This window comes from Malaya genurostris, chromosome 3 (genome assembly GCF_030247185.1).
Source record: "Malaya genurostris strain Urasoe2022 chromosome 3, Malgen_1.1, whole genome shotgun sequence".
In the NCBI taxonomy this organism is placed as follows: Eukaryota; Metazoa; Arthropoda; class Insecta; order Diptera; family Culicidae; genus Malaya; species Malaya genurostris.
In genome coordinates this window covers 30257567-30270567 of record NC_080572.1, presented here as the reverse complement: position 1 = coordinate 30270567, position 13001 = coordinate 30257567, and the positions used below count along the sequence as shown (strand labels likewise).

Sequence of the window (13001 nt, the reverse complement as noted above, 5' to 3'; positions counted from 1 at the left end):
TAAGGAACATGTTTTGAATTGAAATCCGTTCCTCACAGTGCATGGAGTAACTTCTGATCTCTGGTTTTTGTGTACCCCTGGGCACGTGGTTCCATCTGTTGATTTTATAAGTATATTTATGGTCGCTTTACTTCCGTGGGGTATTGGATGAGGGGGCGTATTTCACACTCCATTCTGAGGATGATCTTTGATAGAGTGATCCGCTCACATAGCATTCTCAATAGAATAAGATAAATAAAATATATGATCTGCGCTTGGAGCTTCGAGCTCGGTTAGCAGTCTAATAAGTTCCCTCAGTCACAAACTTTGCTAAGAATTTAGGTGATTATCTAATTACTATACGAATTAGCTGTGTTTGACGAAACTTACCATTTAGATTTTGGGCTTCAATGTATTCGAATGTCAAAAAACTTAAATGTAATCGTTTCATAGACGAAATCAAACCTTCACTTTTTCGATATTATTAAAATTCAAATGAATTAAGCATCAATTATACTTCATCGCAGGTTAGTTTTCCCATCAATCAATCTCATTAATATTTTTACATTTATTCTGCCAAATTTGCTACTCATATCTCTTTCCCTCCGGTGGCGTTGTTGATTGATATGTTTCAGATTAAAACCAAAAATGACTATTTTTCTGTTCCCCAAACTACTACACTTCCAGCCACACTTCCGATTCGCGTCACCATCGACCAAATTCTCACTTCATCTCCAGTTCGATGTTTAATTGCCATTAATTTCACTTGTTTTGCAAACGATTCGCTTTTCGAGCACGACCGTGTTGGTGCTGCTGCTGTTTCTGATGGTGCAGAGTTTTAATGGTGATCTCGTTTCTGCACCATCCTCAAACGCGTGCGGATGGGTTTTCCCTGTTGCTTCGAATACGGCAGCGAGCGAACTTATAATCGGCCAATGTGTATGCAAATATCGGCTCGTATCCTGCGTCACTAACCATTTGCGTTTTCTATCACTGTTTCAATATTTGTCCGTTTGCTTTGATAGCACTTAAAACACGATTGCACGCAAATAAATCACCCTCTTGGATCGTCGAATTGGAGTGAAAACTGGTGCCCATGACCGCTAGTTTATTCTTCCATGCTATGCGGGGCGTTTTCGCAGTGCGGATTTAAGCACGAAATCGACACCACAAGGATAACTATAACGCGAACACACAAATATCCAGCCCGAATTGGTAGTTATTTATCTATTCAGATGGAACTGGTGAAGTGTTACTGAGAAAAAAAGCTGGTTTAAATTTTGTGCCGACACTTTGCGAACTCAATCGTAAAATGTGTAATAAACAACACGCTAAAATAAACTTTGTTTGGATTGAAACCAGAAACTGTCGAGCATTACCATCACTCCCACGATCCGATCAACAGAAACACGCACATGCAAACAAATCACCGCAAATTTGACCGGCACCAGAGATGTTATCGAAGCACTATGAAAAAACGTAAACGTGTAACTAATGAACCATTTCGTTCTTTGAACTTATGTTGCTGTGTTGCTGTTTTTCTAGCTAACCACGTGTGCGCGCGGTTCTTATCACCCGTAGCAGTTTGTTGATAACAACAAGAGTAACTTGCGACGCAATCAACTCTGGACGAGCGCGATTTCCGTTACAGCCGTGCACACGATCTCATGTCCCGCTCGATTACGACTGCTGGCTGGAGCGTTTTGCTTGTACCGATCGCGATCAGTCAGGGCACAGAGTGCGAACAAACGCGGCTCTCTTGTTTTCTTGTTTTGCTTCGTCGGTTAAGCTCAGATCTCCGATGTTCTCTTTTTCCTTCTTCCGTTTGCTAGTCCTAAGCCAAGATACAAACCGTTCGCACGTGTATCGTGACGGGGTCTCGTTAGATCTGACCTAGCTTGATGATAGTCGTTATACTAAACGGAAAGTAAATCGTATCGGATGTTAAATATCATGTCATCGTGTGAAATGGGTGAGGTTTCGTGCCACACGCCATGGAACTGACAGAACAAGCATCGGATGGGGTGTTTGTACTAATAGTGCGATATTATGGCTTTAGGTTGGAATCGTTTCGGGTTTGGTGTATTAACATGGCATTGATTGACGGATAGAAGTTGGAAGAAGGTGTTTTAGTTTAGGTGTGCTTTGTTTTTGGCGCTGTATTTGAACAAGATAATTACGGTCAGTTGTTGTATTAGACCATCGGAAGTTCATGAATGTAATAAATGAACATTTATCTCTTAATACGTTTAGTACCGAACGCATCTTTACTATCATTTTTTTGTATTTGTTTTCATCACGCCTCGTCTTCGACTTGTCAGTACATAACAATTTATGCTGAACTGTTATACCACCTAGCGGTTTATCATGAACAGCTAAGCAGACGTTAAGTTTCTACTAGGGCTATTGTATCAATAGTATCATTAGTAGAGTCGCTATTTTGTCGATTACTCGACCTTCAATCATCGAATTGTGATAAAATGAAGAACAATATCTTTGCTTCGGCTATCAAAAGCAATCCCGCAGGAAAATTAGATAAAAAATGTTCAATACTGCTATTATAGTGACGCGAAAGCACCCAATTTTGTCTTACTCTTAAAGTCCATCTATCGATCAGGGACACCAGATCTCACTCTTACTAATGGTTATCGTATATGAGTGAACTACTGGAGCTGAGATGAATGAGGGTACCGTTACCTTATATGAAATATACTTTATGTTTTGCACCGAAGTCATTACTGATGTGCCGAACGAAAACGGCTTCTCGACTAATACTGGCCGACGGTTTGGCAATTTTTGGTTTTAGACTTGATTTTATGCTTAGAGTACATAACCGTTTTTAGTTTTCTTCATATTTCGTCTTCGACTTGTCAGTGCAATAAACAACATTGTACTCCGGTGCGAAATAAAAAGTGATCTGAAAATAGTCCAAATCCAAATAGTGCTTAGCGGTTTATGTTGAACTGGTAGATGGCAAAATAGTTCAAATTAAACTGTTATGCAGAATCGAAGTCGAAACGTCAAGAAAATTAAAAACGGTTATGTGTCCTATGTACAAAATGAGACAAATGAGTGCGAAAGGTGGTCGTCAAATAGTGAGATAACTAAGTCCTCACAAGTTCCTATCTCATGCCTCCCCGAGCGTCTTTGGTGACATTTGGTCAATAGAACGGCGTCGACTGGGTGCTATCGCCTTCTGCGTTAGTAGCAGAATGAGAGGGTGCGAAAATTATTATTATTATCATTATCAAAAGAGAAATATTATATTTCCTGCAGTACTGCGCGAAAGAAGAGCATAACTTACACTGCGAAATCAACTGTTATGCATTGTATCATAGCATATTATTTCATATATTATCTTATTATATTATATTTTGTTATGTTATATTATGTTGTATGGTATTATACTGCATTGCATTATATCGTATTATATTGTATTATATTATATTATATTATATTATATTATATTATATTATATTATTTTATATTCGTCTTATATTATATTATATTTTTTATAGTCGCGTGCAACGGTTATTTTTAACGGATTTTCACTTGTATGCTTAACACAGCTTTTTAACGAAGTTTGTACTAGCTTGGATGTCTATTCTCTGTAGTTATATTATATTCTATCATGTTATATTGAATCATATTGTTTTGTACTGCATTAGGATGTGATATATAATATTGTATTTGTCGTCGGCGAATGACCTAAAATAGGTTAAAACCGAAATAAATAAATAAAAAAAAATTGTATTTTATTATATTATATTTTTTATATTATTTTATATTATATTATATTATATTGTATTACGCTCAAGTATATCGACAACGGGAAGGGGCAGGGAGTGCATCAGGGTATCTTACAAGTGAATGACTGGATGATGGAATGGATTGCCAACCTGAGTCACGCGGGGGAAGCTTTGTGTTTCTCCATGAAGGTCTGAAATGAGTAAGACGCATCCTTCTAACAAACAAACCATCAGGCGGGTTTAAGTTGGTACAGCGAAATTCTTTATTATATGGCCGGATGTTCTTGCTGGAAGGTGCCGGGTTCTCAAAACCCATTTTGGCCTTCTTAACAGCAATTATATGAAAACTATCTGATAATCAAATTCGGATCTACTGAAAGACTACCCGCATACATTGGTAATGCCTTGAACTGATGGTGGCTTCACACATACATACATACATACATACATACATACATACATACATACATACATACATACATACATACATACATACATACATACATACATACATACATACATACATACATACATTTTCCCATTGTGCGAAAGGTTGAAATGCGCACCAAAAAGCGAAAAATTTTGTTTTTTGTGAATGCTTTTCGGATGTGAGATTACTATCTAATTTGTTACTAGCCAAGGAGCAGAACAAGTATAATCCCTGAATGCCAAACCTGAATCGGTCAGAAATTATCGGAAACACGTTCTGGTTCGGCAGATCTGTAAAGACATTGCAAAACAAAAGCTGTTCGGCAAATAGAAGATTTTTCACGTCTGCTTAACCGTTTATGTTAGACTGCTAGGTGGCATAAGAGTTCAAAATAAACTGTTACGAGATATTTATACCTTTCAACTCCAGCAGAATAAAAAATCGCATCACTATTTTTTGTCTAAATTTTTTTTCGAACACTTGCACTCATTATTGCTGGCATTTTGACTCGCAGTGAGTCAAAAATTGACTCAATCTAAGCGCTATTCGCTATTGCTATCTGCGTTCTTGAATCGTTCGCAGGCGGTGAAAGTTAATGAGTTGCGTGAGGTGAATTTCAGCAACCCTGTTTGTAAGAAAGCGGAATCTTCAGAATCCTTGATAAGATAGAACAATTTGAAATCATCGGAAAATTATAGCTTCATGCATTCCAACCAAAAATTCAAGCTATCAAGTAAAATAATAATATGAACGGTCCCAGATGGCTTCCTTGTGGAACTCCGGAACTCGCGATGAATGGTGAAGTAACGTTGTCACCTATTTGCACAGCCATATTTCGACCTGTCAGATATGATTCAAGCTAGTTTAGCATTTGGAGTTTGTGAAAAGCCGCAGAGAAATCAGTGTAAATGTCGTCGACTTGATGATGCGCTTACATAAAGCGAATGATGTATGGTGTATACGACATAAGATTTGTGGACGTAGACCGCTTAGGCATCAAACCATGTTGTGTATCAGATATATAGCTGAAGTTGTAATGGGTGATAAAATCCAGTACTATTATTTCAAATAGTTTCGATACAGAACATAAGGCAGCAATTCCTCGATAGTTTGAAATAATAGTTTTGTCACCTTTCTTAAATAAAGGGAAATGTAAAAATTCTTCCTTAGAGCAAAAATCATCGTTTAAGAGAAAGATTGAACATTATAGTCAATGGCATTAGGAGACTTCTAGAGCATTCCTTCAAAGTTGACAAGCTGAAGACGAAAGGTAAAGAAAATTAAAGCGACCATGTTTCTGAGTTGATTGAAAATCTCAAATAGCTCAAGGTCAACATAGGGCCTAAGTAACTTCGGCAAAGTTATGCAGAAAGCCGTAACTTTAGTAGAATTCATGATATAATGTATTTTCTGTAAATGTGTCCTAAAACTAGTTTTTGTAGGAAAACTTATATATTTTAAATTTCTATGAGTTTTATCTTTTTTTATTAATGTAAAAATAGATATAGAATTCGCTCAAACTTTAGAAAAATTTTCCGAGGCCCGGAGGGTTGGTCTTTCACAATTTTTTGCACATTTTACCCCATAATTCCGGAACCGGAAGTCGGATCCTAATAATATTCAGGAATTTTGTATGGGACCACAAGACCTTCAATTTGATCTAAGTTTGTGCAAATCGGTTCAGCCATCTCTGGGAAAAATTAGTGCAAAAAAACGTTAGATACACACATACGCACATACTCACACACATACACAAAGAAAAGTCTTGGCATTACATTCCTTTTGTGGAATTTGGCCTTTCTGTTTCAACAGACTTCGCAGCCGATTCTTAGTGTACAGAATCATTGCATGGCTAGTACTATGGATCCTACTGACACTAAGAACCCTTCCAGGTCGGGGCTCAAACATAGGACAACTGGCTTGTAAGACCAGGGTCCTATGCATTGAACCGCCAACCCGGGACACACATATACACACAGACATTTTGCGTACTCCACGAACTAAGTCGAATGGTATATGACACTTGGCTCTCCGGGCCTCGGTTCAAAAGTCGGTTTTCACAGTGATTGCATAACCTTTCTATATGAGAAAGGCAAAAAATTCTAAACTAACCCTAAAACTAGTCCATTTGATAGTCGTTATCAGTAGGCGGCTAACAGTTCGTCTGAAAAGTTCGTATCGTTTAATAGAAACCCACATTTTTTTGCCAAAATTCGTTTTTATTATTCAACATAATTGCCATCAGAGGCGATACAGCGATTATAGCGATCTTCCAACTTTTCGATACCATTTTTGTAGTACGATTTGTCCTTGCCTCAAAATAAGCCTCAGTTTCAGCGATTACCTCTTCATTGCTTCTAAATTTTTTACCAGCGAGCATTCTCTTGAGATCTGAAAACAGGAAAAAGTCACTGGGGGCCAAATCTGGAGAATACGGTGGATGAGGGAGCAATTCGAAGCCCAATTCGTTCAATTTCACACTGCTCAGAATCATCAATTCGTTGTTGTTTTTTATCGATTGTGAGCTCACGCGGCACCCATTTTGCACAAAGCTTTCTCATATCCAAATATTCGTGAATAATATGTCCAACACGTTCCTTTGATATCTTTAGGGTGTCAGCTATCTCGATCAACTTCACTTTACGGTCATTGAAAATCATTTTGTGGATTTTTTTCACGTTTTCATCGGTAACAGCCTCTTTTGGACGTCCACTGCGTTCATCGTCTTTGGTGCTCATATGACCAGTACGAAATTTTGCAAACCACTTACGAATTGTTGCTTCGCCCGGTGCAGAGTCTGGATAACACTCATCAAGCCATTTTTTGGTATCGGCGGCACTTTTTTTTATCAAAGAGCAGTGTTTCATCAAAACACACGAATTTTCTTTTTTTCCATTTTTTTACAATAACAAAAGTAGCTTCACTCAAAATGCAATATCTCACAAACTAATGATCAGGCAGCTGTCAAATTTATACACGTATCTTTTGAAGGTTGGTACTAACTGATAATGGTATGGATTTGATTCTAGTGGCGCCCTCTCATAGAAACGATACGAACTTTTCAGCCGATCTGTTAAACAAACTGATTTCGACTATCCTGGTTCCCAGTTTCCGATTCCAAAGGCACAGAAAATAGTGGTCATATGGATCTCACTTACTTTGCTCAGTGATGGTTAGACCAATTTTCACAAACTTAGGTTTTAAGTGGTGTTGTACGAAATTCCAGAATTGCATTCGGATCCGAAATCTGGTTCCAGAATCATAGGGTAAAGTGTGTTTATACCTTCACGCGGACGAAACAGAAAACGTGAAAAATTTTAAATCACCCAAAAACCTACTCCAATTGATAGTCATTATCAGATTCAGCAGAAATATAATCAAGAATCGGAGAATTCTATTTTGAAGAATACCACAGTATATATATATATATATATATATATATATATATATATATATATATATATATATATATATATATATATATATATATATATATATATATATATATATATATATATATATATATATATATATATATATATATATATATATATATTACATATGATAGTTTGATACGAGAAAGGGATAGGTGGATTAAAACAGGTTATTTTTTTGTAAAAAATTTTAGCCCGCTAAATTCCATACAAACTTTGAACCTCGAGCTAAAATTTCGCATAGTTCTTTGAGGACCCCAAAGAAACACGAAAAGTTTGGTGATGCTGAAATATAGATTTTGTCCTACTCTAATAAGGAGCCTGTTTCGAAGTTGTATCGTTTATACTAAAACGAAACGTTTATATCAATGTCAGCCTCATATTGTCTTGAGTCAACCGTGCGTAGTATCAGCCAATTTCATGCTTCACCCCAACAGAACCATATCATCCAATCCAACAAGTCGGTAGTATAAACTGGTTGCTCATTTCTCATGCCTAATGTGATCGAACCATTAAACTATGCTCTTTATTTCCCTTTCTCAGTATGCTTTCCGTTGTTTTGGTTATCATTTTTGTGCAGATACATGTTTTATCGTCAGATATGTTTCAGTGAAGGCTTGCGTAGAACGTACAATGCAGACAGGCATGTATTAAACATGTAAGCACTTTGCGTACAATAAAGTATGTTACTTTAATTCGAGAACTTAATGAAGTGACATGGAAACAATTGAAGTTCACTTTATTGGCGTTATCTAGAAATTACCGTGCAGAACATTTCAATTGTTAGTTATTCTGAGTTTCCGGATGTTCTAAAACTAACTTTCTCAACAGTAGGGTCTTCTAAATTGGCTACCTGTTGATCATTTGCGCGCACACACACACATAGATATCCACCTGCAGTTAGGTTTTTACGAGTTTTCAGCAAACACTGCACATTCCGATTATTTTTATGGCTGTTTGGAAAGTTGTACCCGAGTGCCACCATAAATCAACTCGGGATCGGGTAGGAAGAATATTTCGGAGGTGTCTTTACCAGCAGTGCTTCGTAGAGTGTAATTTATGCAGGGGACATAGGATGGGATTTGCTGCAATAGACCTAACTATTTAACGAATAATTTGCATATAATTCGAGCACTGAGTAAAATTTGCCACGCCATCGTCCGATGAAGATGGTACATTTGTTTGCATATTCGGAAGTTTTGCTATGAATAATAATGGTTTGAGGAAGCGCAATTGCACAGTTTCGTGCTTCCGGGACGGTGTGCGTTGAGAACATTATTTCCATCTTATCTCAGTCTTATGCTCTAAGCAAGCAGTTATGATAAGACGGAGGGTGCGATTTTTCAAACTGCCTAAACGTAACAACGTTTATCTTCAATATGATATGTGTGATAAAAATTACCCGGATGTTCTATTCTGCAGAGCAAGTGCATTTGAAAGTTCCCAAGTTTTGGTATTAGCTGTATTCATTAAATGTTCAGTTAGCTTCTCCAAAATGTGTGTAGAAAAGCAAACTTTAATTGCCACATTTTGCTGCGGAAGTAGGTTTTCACATACGATAAATGATGGAATCGTAATACTCGAAATGCATCTCATGTAGCTCGAACAACTAGATCTAACTAATGACACAGTACCTATTTATATATCAGACAAGCGGGGATAAATTTGCTCATGGCACAGTTTCAGAAGTGAACTACTATTGGTCTGAAACAATGGTACGATTCGTTTTATACGAATAATAATGAAAACTATTCCGGTATAAAACATGATGCTCATTAGTGAAACAAATATAAACTTTTGGCAAGCAAATGGTCCAAACTTCTAGTCCAAAGCAACATCCTCCCTCATTTGTGTAGTGGTAGCAACTAATTGAACCCTTCATGTTAACAAATTGTCTAATGTTGTATCAGCTGAAATTTTCCGGGTCAACATAAAAACACTAGTACTTTTATTTTGTAAATCATTCAACTATATTAATTGTAGCCGCTCTAGTTGGTATCCTTTGAAAAGGGGGTTTCTGCTAGGGGGGTTACTGCATAGCAGTGCATACATCTCTAGCGCTCATCGTACGGTGGGTCGATAGTGTGTTTGAAATAGGAAAATAAAGCGTTAATAAACTGTTGCAAAAAGGTTTGCACGATTTAGAAGTGGCGGGTTTTGTTTGGAAAACGAAAAGTTTTCTAAGATGACGAATTGGAAGAATTCCTACACGGAACGACCGAAATTAGCCCTGCGCCTAATTCGTATTACTGTTTTTGAATTAGTTGATTTTAACAACAAAATTTCCAAAATAACTATAAAATTAGTTAAAATTGAGAATTTACTGTGCTGAAAAAAACTCTTATTTTTAGAGAATGTGTTTAGTTGGCGAATATTCTGTACACAAACCAGCGATATTTCAATCCAGTACGAAATTCTCATTGACAACAAATTTTGTTATTAAAATCAGAAAATTTGTTTTTATTTATCTATCACCATCATTACTGAAGGACAGGACAAAGAAAACAAAAATGAAATTGGTTTTATTAACAAGTTTATTAGCTAAAAACTCATGAGAAGTGTCAAAGCAAAACAATCCATTAAAAAGCTAAAAGGGACAGTCTTGTTGAAACTGCTTGCAAATTGTTTAGATGTTTTTCGCATGTGTTACGATATATCCATATATAAATTTCTAAACCGATATGTAAAAATGACGTAAACTGTTAGTGGAAAGTGTATTTATTCAGAATTTGTGCGCATTTAAAGCGATTGTGCGTAATAATGTTTTTACGGGGAACAGTGAAGTGAGTTTCGAATATTGCACTCTAATTGTATATGTCAAATGATGTTTTTTGTATCTTCCAACCTTCTGGGCTACGCTGTCCGGTGTACTACTTGTATTCGGTTTTTGTTTTCCGAGTGCTCAAAGTTTTCAGTGAGATAGTCAATTTCGCGAAGTCGAATGAAGAAAACATCAATTGAGAAGAAAAAACGTTTTTTTTTATCTAATTCAACTAAAAAATTAGTTGAATGGATATGAAGCGTGCCTTAGCTAAGAAATGACAGCACGTTTAATTGGTAAATTCAACTAAAAAAAGTAGCCATTTCAACAACTATTTTATTGTTATTAAGGGAATTAGAATTAAAAAATCTAAATTAGCAAAAGTAAGATTTTTTTAGTTGTCTCAAAAAATAACTAACTAAAATCAGAAAATCAACTAATTTTTTCGCAAAATGCTGATTTCGGCCTTTCCGTGTAGATCAAGATCCGTCGCCAACGCAAAAAGAACTTTCTAAATCACTTGAAGTTCTTTAGCCAAGCATTTGCCAAAGTTTAAAGCAATGAGAATGATCCGAAAAGTCAGCCTTTCAGAATATTCATGGCCTGAAGGAACAGCACTTCTCCAATTATCATGATGTCAAAAAATGAATCGTTTTAATTTGATAGTTTTGTAATATTATTCAAAAGTATTGGAGCTAATGCCCGTCATGTAATTTTAGTCTAAAAAGAATCTTCCGACCTGACGAAATTGTGAATGAAAATAAATAGCGTAATAATTCAAATAAAACCGTGTATTTGTTGATGTAATGCTTCTTTTTGTAAATTCGGAAATGAATGGTGCTGGAAATCATTTCTGCTGTGATCAGCAAAAGTGCACGAAGGGGTGAGTAAATTAGCGAAATTTATAAATTTTGCCTAATATGAGTAAAAAAAGCCTTCCAACGGTTCAACTTAAGTTGCACTGACAATTTTAGTCATGGTATATGAGTTTGGGTGCACCAATCGCTTGGAATTATGGATTTTTTAACCTTCGGAAATCTTATGATAGGTAGTAAGCAGATGTGGAATATAAACCAAACAAAGAATGAAAGAATTTCGAAAAGTTTGTTTGGTCGGTCGCATTGAATTTTTTTGTTTCTTGATGTATTTAAAATTCATTCAGCAATACCATGTTGGCGGAGTAATACCAATAAAACCAGCTAACATACATACATGTTGTAATTATCAATAATTATAATGTTAAGAAAAACATGTTCAATCATAAAGCATGTCATGCAGCTGATTAATTTACCCTGTTTAGCTTGAATATCATACACAGAAGTAACAGCCCGAGTAGAAGTGATTTGCAAACCAATTATTGAAACCAAACACCTCAATGGTAGAAAATAACATTATTTCGTTTGAAATAAGAGTTAAAATAAAAAAAATCGTTTCAAAGTCTGCATGAGAAAATAGCAACAAAATATAAAATTCTACCATTGTAAATCCAAAGCAAGAGCAAAACATTTGTAGAAGACGAATTTTTCAGTAATTTGGTTTGATTTGAAGAAACTCCTAGTTTCTGTGAAACGCTCGCACTTCGGACTTGACATTCTTCATTAAATTCTGCACAGTTACTTTTGTGACTTTCCTGGTGGCAGCTGTCCAGTTTTTTTCTACACGGAAAGACCGAAATTAGCATTTTGGCGAAAAAATTAGTTGATTTTCTGATTTTAGTTAGTTATTTTTTGAGACAACTAAAAAAATCTTACTTTTGCTAATTTAGATTTTTTAATTCTGATTCTCTTAATAATTATAAAATATTTGTTGAAATGGCTATTTTTTTTAGTTGAATTCACCAATTAAACGTGCTGTCATTTCTTAGCTAAGGCACACTTCATTTCCATTCAACTAATTTTTTAGTTGAATTAGAGAAATAAAACGTTGTTTTCAACCAACATAAATGGTTGAATTGGTTTTTGCAATTAGCAGCTATATGGCGCTCGTTAACACCATAATGACTACTAGCCACTAGATGGCACACCACTACCGAAAAAAATTTCAGTCGCGGTTATCTTTTCTATATTGGCAGGTATAAATACGATGTTGTATTGGAGAAAAAGACAAACGAAACATAAACTTCTTTTTGAAAATTTTTCTTCTAAATCGCTGTTTTCTTCATTCGACTTCGCGAAATCGACTCACTCACTGAAAACTTTGAGCACCCTGAAAACAAAAACCGAATACAAGTACCGGACGGCGTAGCCCGGAATGAGAAGATACAAAAAAAACATCATTTGACGTATACAATTAGAGTGAAACATTCGAAACTCACTTCACTGTTTTCCGTAAAAACATTGTTACCCACAATCGCTTCAACTGCGCACAAATTCTGAATAAATACACTTTCCACTAACAGTTTACGTCATTTTTACATATCGGTTTAGAAATTTATATAGGGATATATCGTAACACATGCGAAAAACATCTAAACAATTTGCGAGCAGTTTCAACAAGACTGTCCCTTTTAGCTTTTTAATGGATTGTTTTGTTTTGACACTACTGTCCTTCAGTAATGACGGTGATAGATAAATAGAATCAAAGTTTCTGATTTTAATAACGAAATTAGTTGTCAATGAGAATTTCGTGTTGGATCGAAATATTGCTGG

General features: G+C 35.8%; 1 protein-coding gene across 1 annotated transcript in view; it reads right to left on the bottom strand.

Annotated features, from left to right (window-relative positions):
- LOC131435597 (CD151 antigen-like) overlaps positions 1-1652 on the bottom strand; it is a 106434-nt gene extending 104782 nt beyond the window's left edge. Inside the window, exon 1 of the mRNA XM_058603651.1 lies at positions 370-1652. The gene's annotated coding sequence lies outside the window, so the exon portion shown is untranslated. The remainder of the gene's footprint in view (positions 1-369) is intronic.
- Positions 1653-13001: the final 11349 nt, after the last annotated feature.